Source organism: Rhinichthys klamathensis, unplaced genomic scaffold (genome assembly GCF_029890125.1).
Source record: "Rhinichthys klamathensis goyatoka isolate OS25496 unplaced genomic scaffold, OSU_Roscu_1.1 h1tg000120l_1, whole genome shotgun sequence".
Classification (NCBI taxonomy): Eukaryota; Metazoa; Chordata; class Actinopteri; order Cypriniformes; family Leuciscidae; genus Rhinichthys; species Rhinichthys klamathensis.
The window spans coordinates 508,026-519,987 of record NW_026606657.1 but is presented as its reverse complement, the minus strand read 5'-3'; positions in this window follow the sequence as shown (position 1 = coordinate 519,987).

Sequence of the window (11,962 nt, the reverse complement as noted above, 5' to 3'; positions counted from 1 at the left end):
GTAGTAGTTACTCCGCTACGCCGGTTGTTATAGTCTCAGTTCAGCAGTCACGCTCTCTCTCCTCCTGAGGTGTGTTACCCTGCTGTGGCTCTAAAGGCCTCTCGGTGTCTCTGTCCTGTCCTGATGTTAGCAGGTCAGCGCTATCCTGAGCTACGAGTGCACTGGAGCGGCTCGGACTGCACTTCTCCGTCACCCCAGCGTCCCGCCTGTTCATTTCCCTTTCATCTTCAGTGTGAAATTGATGCCGGTGCGGCGCTGACCCCGGGCATTAAGAGGTCAGCTATTGAAATCTGATGTGCACCTCTGGACGAATGAATCTCCTTCACAAGGAGAAAAGAGGAGGGAGGGAGGGAGCAGAGCAGGGTTTAATGGGCCCGCTGTCCACATCACTGTCTGAGCTTTAGTCCATTTTGTCCAAGCATGTGGTAAGGAAGAGGGGGAGACAGAAACAGCTTCTGGAGATTCATCGCAGGACTGACTGAAGAAGCAATTACTTCAATGGTTTCCTACTGCTTGTTTTCTTTCTTTCTTTCTTTCTTTCTTTCTTTCTTTCTTTCTTTCTTTCTTTCTTTCTTTCTTTCTTTCTTTCTTTCTTTCTTTCTTTCTTTCTTTCTTTCTTTCTTTCTTTCTTTCTTTCTTTTAAATATAAAAAATACACTCAATAAATACAAAAGCAGTAAAGAATAATATAATCATGCTCACACTCATATTGTTTCAACCTAAAGAGGAACACCCCAGCTAACAATTTTACGTTCTGGGAACGTTAGTTTTTGGTTCCCAGAACGTTCCCAAGAACGTTCCCTATTGGTCATCCAGGAATTTTTTCTTAATGTAAATAGAACGTTCTCCTTAGGTTATAAAATTAAACCTAAAAATAACCTACAGGGAACGTTCCTAGAACGTTCTTGTTTGGTTCCCAAAAAAATAACCAAATGGGAACCATACAGGAACGTTAGGGGAACGTTCTGTGTTTGCTGGGACAAATGGAAATATTGAGCAGAATGTTTTATGCCACAGCTAATAAATCTCATTTGTATTTCTGCATTGTTAAACTTGTTGCAACACCTTCATTTATATAGCGCTTTTAACAATATAGATTGTTTCAAAGCAACTTTACAGTGATAATAGGAAAGTGAAGTAACAGAGATTGTTTTGGCTTTACAGCAGCTCTAGAATAAAGTTATTGTCCAGCTAAAGTTAGTTTGACAACGTTTTATCTGTACAGAGGAGTTACAAGTCATGGGAACTCAAGGGTCAGGGTTTGGCTGGTTAACCAGCTGGTAGATTCTTGTAACTACATCATCTGAAAAAAAAAAGCATATTTTTTTCCATTGATGGAAATTCAAAAATTATTTTTAGTTTAGTTTAGTCTACACAAGCACAAATATTTGAGAGCTTCTGCACTGACACTTTTGAATTGAATTCTTTATTGGTATTGATGGTTCCATGAAGAACCTTTAACATTCATGGACTCTAACCATTAATTGCACAAAATTTACTTTATAGTGGAAAAGGGTTCTTTAGATTATTTAAACTATATTTTCACTAAGAAAAACGTTTTTTTTTTTAAAGAACTGTTCACTTGAAAGTTCTTTGGGGATCCAAAAAGTGGTTCTTCTGTGGCATCGCTGTGAAAAGCCCCTTTTGGAACCTTTATTTTTGAGTGAACTTAAATTTAAGTCTGTTTCTCACACAGCTAACGCATGGATTGTAATATAGTACACAATGTCCGTTTTTTTTTTTTTTTTTGCTTGTACATGGAAAAGAGCAACATGAACATTCTTTCTAACATCTAGTTTTTTTCCCACGGAAAAAAATAAACTCATATGGGTTTGAAATGACATGAGGGTTAATAAATGAAGACAAAATGTATTTGATTAACTATATAAACCAGGATGAGGATGATGATGATGATGATGATGATGATGATGTGTGCCTTCCTGTACGGTTCTCTACACAATTTCATAAAACATGTTTGAAATTCTGAAAGGGGAAAAAAATGAACTGAAGATGTTAGATAACGAACAAACATGAAGCACACACTAACAAATAAAAGAAAAAGAGAGAAAGAAAACGAGGCAGCAAGAAAGACTGGAGATCTTGCGATTTAGGCCCTGCTATAGATCCGCCTGGAGCGTACAGAAACTTATCTGCCGTCATCTGAAAGAACCTCTAAAGTTCAAAATCCAGGGAAAAGTCTGGCTCTCCTCCACAATTATTTATTTTCCAAAGGCTGTCCCTAATCACAAATAAATAAGTGCTCAGACAGAGAGAATGAGATATCGGGAGGAGAGGGTGTCTATCATAGTGGCAGATAACTGCTAGATATGATTGCCTTGATAAGAAACCATAATTTGGCTTTTAGAGATATAGCCACAGGGGTTGCAGAGCACCGATTCAGTGTGTGTGTGTGTGTGTGTGTGTGTTTGCCTTCCTCCACTTCTACACATTTTATCTTCCCCGTTGAAGAGCTTTTTATCTCTGATGATTTTCTCTCCTTTTTTATGTGTTTTTTTTTCTCCGCCAGAAGGTAAGATCACATACCCACAGAAGCCAAGAGTGGCATGTTTTAAAGCGATGGACAAAATACAAATATTTGAAAATGTATTTCATGGCAATTATGTCAAGTTTCATGGCCTCGGCGCTGCACTGAGCCACAGCCTGGATGCCTTAATTTGTATAGAAATTGTAATCATTTGTTCATTTCAAGGTGAAAATTGCATTTTTTAATTTAAATTGTATCCTGCGTGATAGGCTATTATCTAGAAAAATTGTCTCTGTGTATTGCGCTCTATGCCCAGGCGTTACGGCTGTTAGCAGCCCTCTTACGTTCAGAAGAGGCTTATGTGTGAATCCCCAACAAAACCCCGGTTTGTTCTTCCGTAAGGGCCTCCTCTGTCTGAGCTCATTTGCATTTTAGTTATTAATATTAATTAGTCTGCGAGCCAAGCTCACGCAGATTTTTATATGTAAATCGAACCTGGCTTCACAGCGGCGTTATCTCGGCGAACCATCTCTCAGATTCCCAACTTCAGTGGCCCTTTATTCTCACGCTAACTGCTTATCTACAGACGAGAGAGGTGTGTGTGAGCGCGTGTGCTTGTGTGATGCCATCCGTGTGAAGAACAGAATGGGAAAAATAAACAATTCCGACGTGAAGAGGTGAGTAACTCGAGGTGAGACGTGCTCGCGAGAAGTGGAGAACTTCTTCAAGCTCTGCTTTAGAAGTTGAAGATGCACTCGACTTCAACGAGGGGACAAAGTAAGACAGCGGCTGGTCCCCCGAAGACTTATCCCAATCCGGCCCGAGATGACAATGACACATTCAAAACGAATCGACTTGAAATATCTTAATTCGACTTGCTTTTGCAAATTTAAGGCCTTACATGAAAAGGCAATATTGGAAGATGTTCTTTCGGAGATCTCCCACTGCCAAAGATGAGACTGAAATCCCAGCTTACAGAGGCCTCTGTCTGCGCAAAGCTGGAGTCAAAGTAGGACGTCAGACAGGCCGCGGCGCAGGTACATTATGTATCGTGGAATAATTACGGGATTTAGAGCATTACGGGTCTCCGTAAGTGCTTTCACTGTGACAGCCATGACAGTCGGAAACAGCGCAGCTCTCTTAAGACACATAAGCCTCAGAGAAGAACACCTCCAGTGTAATCTGACTGGATCAGGTCCTCTGTGGCTCTTTAAACCCTCATTTTCTTACATATATATGTAGATATAAAAAAGGCACTCTGCCAAGATGTGTTCAAATGATATCATGCCGATTTGTTGTTTTGTTAGCATCCATAGGACTAAATGGCAATGAGATTAAATGGAGAGCATATGGAGAGTTTCAGAAAGGTCTTAAAGGCCGCATTCACACTGCAGGTCTTGATTCCCAATTCTGATTTGTTGACTATATCCGATTTTTTTGTCGACCAGCTTACATCTTCTTGTAAAAGTGATCCATATCCGATATCTGCATTTACACTGGTGAAGCAAACTAAGGCAGACGTACTGACCCTGAAAAGCTTCCAAAAAAGGAAGTAAAAATGGCGCTATTTGCAATGGACTCAGACGAAGTCTTTTTTTTACTTTACCTACCATCTTTAAAGGTCAGCAAAACATTGTTTTCTTAAGGTGGAGAAAAAAGAGAGGAGCCGTGGTCGAATTATTCGCCCGTCGCCTTTTCAATGACGTACGACTCGCATTGACGGGAATGTCCGATCTTACGTGGCAGATTATCTGATCTGATTCATATCAGATTTATTTTCACACATGAATGAGGCCTGAAACTGATCCGAGAACATCGGAATCTATATGCTTTTTTCCTGCTTACACGTTCGTGGGTCGTATTCGATCTGTGCCACATAGGAGGAAAAAATCTGAATTTGGTCACTTGAACCTGTAAATGAGGCCTTAATTGTGCTCAGATTTGACAACACCAACCTGAAAGATAACACTGTAAAAACAATACACTGCCCAGATTTACTCAAAAAATGCAGGCAACGCGTTTGGCCAATTCGACTTTGCCTGTTTTCGACATGCATCTTTAAATAAAGCAATCACAATTTTCCATTTAAACACACTAAAAGTACTCTGTTGTAGAAACAAAAACTTAATTGAACAAGCTCCAATAAATCTGTTAAAGCATCTCAAACATGTTACTCTCACTAAACAAATCAAACAACAACAGACGCAAACTTCCACAACTATTGCTCATCAAATTACTTTCATGCTAATTTCTATCCGTCCTCAACCTAAGCACAAACTCCACTCTTCTCCACAGTGGTCACCTCGAAAACTCCAACAAACTCTTTAAAATCCAACTCAAATGGGGAAAAACAAAGACAAAGTTCATAGTTGAAACATAACTGAAATTTTGGAAAGTCTGTAATCAAAAGTCAGAGATTTTACTATGAACTCAAATCAAAAAATTCTTCCAAGACGTAATGCTTTTATACTAATCTGAGAGAAAGTAACTTGAATGAAAGTGCTACTACACGAGCAACCTTTGAAATGTTTTGCTGTTGTTCGGCTCTTTTTTCTCCAGAACTCTGAAAGTGGGGCAATAATGGCTTCATTAAACTGTCCTCCACTCAGTTTGTTGGCTCTCGCTGGGCCAGGTCCATCAACCTCCTCATTCTCCATGCCTGTCCAGTCCTGCTTCCTCACCGCTAGCTTTCCTGAGCCCTCGCTCTCTTCAATGAGATCCAAATCTACCAGCCGTCCTCTCTCCGAGCGGCCAGCTCAGTCTATGCAGATGCCTCTCGCTGTGGGGCCTGCGTCCTGGGAGATAGGAGTCCACCGGCATGCTCCTCTCCGCGGCTCAAGAGTTTCATTTCCATCCCTGTGATCTAAACAAGCCCATTACCGGCAGGACACAAGCCCGGGCCCCTGGAGAAAGCTCTCGGCTAAGCCACCGTGGCTCATAGCCACCTTCAATGGCCATACGTCTGGTGTAGGGACCACATATACGGGCCGGCACTTTATCAGAACCTCTCCAGAGAAGCGAGGGGAATTGGCTCTTGTGGGTCTCGTTGAATCCTCCTCCTGTAGTCAATCAATTACAGGATCAAAAGGGGAGAGAGGAGAGGGGTAACAAAGACGAGGACACACGGTCGGCTGGGCGGTGCCTCGTGGAGGAAGAGAATTGAAGAAAGAGCAGTGACGGAGAGGCCTGAGGATCGGCGTTAGAGCTGACGGGACAGCCAGAACACATGCTTTAGCTTAATCCAGAAGAGACTTGAAACATCTCACACATGCATCCAAGGGAAGTTGATGATGAAAACACAAAGCGTTTGGGATAAAGAGCTCATTGAAAGACCGTAACATAATCATATGTGGCTGTCAAGAGGTTAAAACTCTAGCTCAACCTATAGATTTATGCTCTGCAAAGCCATTGAAATGAATCACTGTATGGCACTAGCAACGCCAAGGTCATGGGTTCGATTCCAAGGGAATGCATGAACTGATCAAATGTATACCTTGCATGCAATGTATGATGCTTTGGATAAAAGCGTCTAATGCATAAAATGTCAAATGAATCACAGAGGTATGATGTTCTAGTTACTTTCACTCAAAAATTCCTAGTAAATTTCACAATTATTCACAAAGAAACACACTGAATTAAACATTACATTTTTGAAGTAGAAAGGCTGAAATAGTATTTTTGTTTTATTTGCAATATAAAAAAAATAAAATAAAAAAAATCTTTTTACAGTGTACGTGCCAACTTGTAAATGGTTACAGAGAAAAAAAACTGATGCTCATACACTAAACAGCACTCTACCAGACTTTTCAAGTCGTTCTGAAAACAACAAACTCATCCATAAACTTGTGCCTTGTTAGGCTACTATAAAGACGCATGAAAAATGAAAACAATATGTATTCTAAAATCAGCTCAAAATATCAAACGTGTTTCATATCCTCTGACTGGATGGAATCATAGTCTGAAGCTCAAATGTTTCAAATGCCCATCATAAACTATGTGCGTAAAATCCTCATACTAGTTTGAACTAGTTGTGTAGTGCATTCCAGCCTTTACTTGGAAAGGGCCGAGTTCGGCTTCAGCTTAATGGTTTGAGAGGAATGCATATACCCGATTATAAGACGAGGTTTTTGTCCTAAAAATAGGCTGAAAAATGGGGGGTCGTCTTATATTCAGGGTCATCTTATATTCGAGTGGAGGAATCGATTGATAGCCTTTTTCTTCTTGGAAAAAACGAGCGCGTCGCTTTCCTTATCGCGCGCCTATACATTTGAAATAACAAACTTGAGCGTGCAAAAGACGCGATATGTGATTGTGAACAGGGGGGGGGAGAGAGAGCGGGAGCCTGATCGTCGTCGAAAACGGCCAGACGACCCTGCAGGGTGGTTAAATCCATCCCGTCGCACTCAGGGCAGCCGCAGCCAATCAGGAAGCGCATATGTGCCGGTCTCCGCCGACGAGCGGGCCTCTACACGAGGCACAGCCAGGTGATGCGAGGCATTTGGAACAACGCCTCGGAAATTTGCTCTTAAAATTATTTTCTGTTGAAAATCAGATTTTTTCCACAAAAATCTATTTTCCCCCCAAAATAAGTCTGGGAAATGGGGGGGGGGGGGTCGTCTTATATTCAGGGTCGTCTTATATTCGGGCATATACGGGTACTTGGATTGTATTAAAAACTAAAAATATACATAAAAAGGAATTATTGTATAACATATTTGAATGTTCAATGTATATGCATTTTTTTTTGCCAACATGCAAATGGTAAACATCGTTGGAATCACCTATGAACACTTGAGTCTCATGAAGATCAGGAAAGGAGAGTGTTTTGTTGAGGTTTATCAATCTGTCACTTAGGGGCTGTTTACACCTGGCCACTTCATGCGTTTTCTCAGATCGGATAGCTATCTGATTTATCAAAACGATTCCATTTACACCTGGTCACATAAATGTGTTTTTGCAAATCGGATATAAATCCGATCTTCAATTCCCGCGCTATATGCAGATTTAATGGAGTGCACGTCACCGAAAGCAACAGATTTGAGCTGCATTTTATTGATCATCAGCTAATTTCAAAATCAAAGAGAGCAATAAGAGAGAGCGGCAACAGCCCTGGTAAGATCATTTCGTTTCTTTACTTTTAATGAAGATGATTGTGTGTTAAGCGTCTGCGACTTACTTTCACTTTGATTTACGATAGTTTGCACGTTGGCTTGATGACACTCAGCTGCTCATCTGCGTTAATGCGTGTGGCAGTAGCGTCGTCATATCTGACTATAGCCTATATAACACTCTCTCACACGTTTATTTTTTAGCATTTTTGGGAGGAGTAAAATGTACATATGTGGTTTCAACAACCAGATGCATTTACACTTGTCCAGTTTCGCCTGGAATGCGGCCCAGACCACCTCCTGAAGTGGTTTGAGCGATCGGATTCAAATCCGTCTCGAATGCGTTTCGGAGGGCATTTACACCTGGTCTTTTCACGATCGGATAGCTATCCGATCACAGAAAACGCATGAAGTGGCCAGGTGTAAACAGCCCCTTATGGATACAATTATGGTTGATATTTCCAAATATTTCAGATATGATACTGCCCTTGAAATTAGCTGCTTATGAAAGTTTTGGAAATGAGATAGGCCTTAATCAGGGTAATTATTTTTTGACAGGAATGAAAATGAGGCTGTGACTTAAAATCTTTACAATGGCAAGCAGATCCCAGATCACATCATTTTCACAACTGACAACTTTCAAAACTGTTTTATGGAGTTTTTGTCTACTGATTTTCTTTCCCGGAAAGACATTTTGTAAGCTGAACAATCGATATGTTGTTAAACAACAGTAGAATCAACCGTAAGTCTATCCCTCAGTCTAGTTTTCCCCTCCTGTCAAAAATGAATGGTGTCTAACCTTAACTTAGTTCTGTTATGTGAAACTCTGACTGTGGTGATAAATAAAGATTAAAAACGGCATTTTTATCAGAAAGCAACAATGGATGCATTGAGCTATCATCAACATGATGAATTGAAATCACCTACAGTGTGTGTAAAGTCAGCAGCTGGTTTTGGTATCATGCGGTTTGGAATCTGCATCCATGCCATCAGCATACCAGCAGTTCCTATGTGTCAGCGTCTCCCACATTCATTCTGCAGAACCTGCCACACGAGTCCAGGCCAAACCAGACTACAGACAGACTGACAGTTCGGGAGGAATGTCATAACTGGACAATGAATGAATGACTTCCTACAGCTGTGCATACTTGGGTTTACAGAGTCTATTCATGTGCACAAAGAAAATATTGAGAAAAAAATATTTGAAATCATTTTAAGGGATGTTTTTGATGCACATGCACATGCTTTTTTCTTCATTTCTAATTAATAATATGTACAGTATTATAGGTGGCATCCACCGAAGGAAAAATAACAAGCTCTGACACACCATAGATTATTTAAAGAACAGATATAGGGGAACCTGATACTCTGATATTTTCTGGAAGGAATGGAGCAATCTTATAGTTTCTAGAAAGAACAGAGGGTGCAAACCTCATCAATTTAACGTGACGTCACACCCTGGGAACGCCCACATGGAGGGCAAGACCATTAAGTGAAAGACAGTGATGTTAAAAGATCAAGTTAAATATACCTTATTGATGATGGATAATGAAGCAAGCAGATGAACCCACAATATAAGCGCAACGCACAAAGTTTCATGTTAAGTGTTTCTGAGACCCAGGCATAGACTGTTGTCCTCTGTACTGTATTTTAGCGGATTTCTCTGAGACCATACAGTACATGTCACAGATTTAGCCCTGGATGTCCTGTAAATGTTTGGAGGTTTCACCATGACATGGTCTTTAAAAATGACTGACATTGACTGAATGATCACATTTGGAACTCTTATGGAATTATGATAATATTTTTTAATTATCATTTCAATCTGACTTTTTTTTTTTTAACAAACTGTCATAAATAAAAAGGAAAAGGAAAACGTTATGAGGTTTAAAATAAGAATATGACTTTCCGTTACGAAACAGGGCATCGATTTCAACATGCTGTAAGTCCTAGCACTTACACCGAATGTTTATCAGGCATTTTGGGGAGATAAATGAATCTGGAAAGAAAATATATATTAATATTTCTATGAAATATGAAATATTCTTATAAAAATGTTGCCAAGTTACTACTCCCATAATCCCATTATTAGGTACACTTATTTTTTCAGTACGCGTTGCCCCAAGAACACATTAATATGCAACAGTAAAAAGTAAGGGTTCATGCTGCCTTAAAATTTTAAGTTTAGTCAAATTGAAATGAGAAGTTGTACCAAGTGACAACTTGGATACTTAAGTTGACTAAACTTAAAATTTTAAGGCAGCACAAACACATCTTTTTAAGTTGAATATATATATATATATTTTTTTTTTTACAGGGATGCATAGTATAGAATGGGATTACCCATTTATTACCATGTTTACACACATATTGAATTAAGTAAAATAGTATATCAAATAATTTTGTTATATCTTTCATAAGTTGAGAATCATCTTTATAGAAAGTTTGGTTAAAAAGTAGCCTGCAACCTAAAAATGTATTAAATAATAAATATGAATAAAACATATTTTTACCAATACAAGTTTTAGGTGACTGAAATATGGCAGCAGGTGATGTACAGTATGGATCACAAGTGCCCAAAACTTAATTTTTTTAGAGGAATATTCTTCTAAATATTCATTGCTTGAAACAGATAGAAATTGAGTTATGTGACTGAAAATTATGAATTTCTTCCAGTCTTTGTATCAAAGTTGATCATTAATATTCACCTGGATGAAACGAAGAACCTTAAACACATAATGTATGTTAACATTGTAGACAATTTCAAAGTTGTCTTCAGTTCCAACAACAAAATTCCTTTGCATTCTATAATCCACAGAAAAACATGGAAATATGCATAAAAAATATAATCTAAAACCTTTTAAAATTTTGTTAAGCAAACTCAATATACTTTAATATACTAAAGACAAACTCTGGAAACGGAACGTTTGATCCTTATTTCAGTTTTAGATCTTTAATTGATAACATTTACGCCAGTGTTACAGTAAAGACACCAACAGGCTGAAGGTAGTAAATACCAAATACAAGGTTCCCACTAAAGCTACTACTTCATACAGCAGAATAAATTATACCATGGTAACGTACACACATGCTGAAAGGAAATGGGAGGAAAGCATAAACACAAATGCTAACGAAAGCAGGTCCCCGGTTTGACGTCCCAGAGGGGCATGACGGATCATATTTTTAATATCCAAATGTTGATTAACAAAGGTGTTAGCCGTGGATGCTCTATACTAGAAGTCATTTCAGTTTCATTGCTCTTTTGATGGAGATATCGACAGCTGAAAGTGAAGGGGATGGGGTTTGGGTCAAGTGGATTTAATAAGAGTTCTGGTTCGCTCGAAGATTCGTTGTAAGATTCATTGAGTCAGAAGCGGTCAGTTAGCACCAAACACTGCTGTGTTTCCCACAGTCCATTAAATGAGCCATCAGTCACTTCCATCGCAAAGTTTCAGCTTCCAAACGGGTCCAATGTCAATATTTCATCTCCACTATGGATCCACAAATGTGCTCTTCCTTAAGCAGAGAAAATCTGAAGCACAGAATCATAAGCAATACGATTCACTTTCCATCCAGTTTTAAGTGTGAATGTCTTTTATCGAGAGCTTCTCACATACACTTTGAATCCTAAGAAAAATGATACATAATAACTATTGAAAGCAAAGAAACCAAAGCAGTAAATATAAACACAAAATTACAATATAAGACTTACAGATATCCCCTGCTTCATCTACCACACAACACCTTTTCTGTTTTAGTATAAAACATATTCTTTATAAACAAACAATAAACGATCTGCTTCATCTACTGTACAATTCCATTTATGTGTCAAAATGTCACCCGCGAGTGCTACACAAATGTCGAACGTTCACAACTTTCTTTGTACAAACTTGTGAATGCGAGAGATCTTAATTACAGGAGCCCTGGGTGTGTTTTTGTATCAGTTTGTAATATAAAAAAGAGAAAAGGAAAACCGGAGAGAAAAAGAGTAACCAAGAAAGAGGTTAGGGAATGTTGTCAAAATTATACACTACCATTCAAAACTTTGAGGCCAGTTAGACTGTTTTGTGTTGTTTTTGAAAGATATTAATAATTTTATTCAGCAAAGATGCAAAAAAATTGATCAAAAGTGACAGTTAAGACATTTATAATATTACAAAAGACTTTTTTTTTTAGTTTTCTTTTCATTAAAGAATCCTGAAAACAAAATGTATCATGGTTTCCACAAAAATATGAAGCAGCAAAAACTGCATTCAACATTTATACAATAGGAAATCAGCAAATCATCATATTAGAGTGATTTCTGAAGGATCATGTGACACTGAAGACTGGAGTAATGATGCTGAAAATTCAGCTTTGATCACAGGAA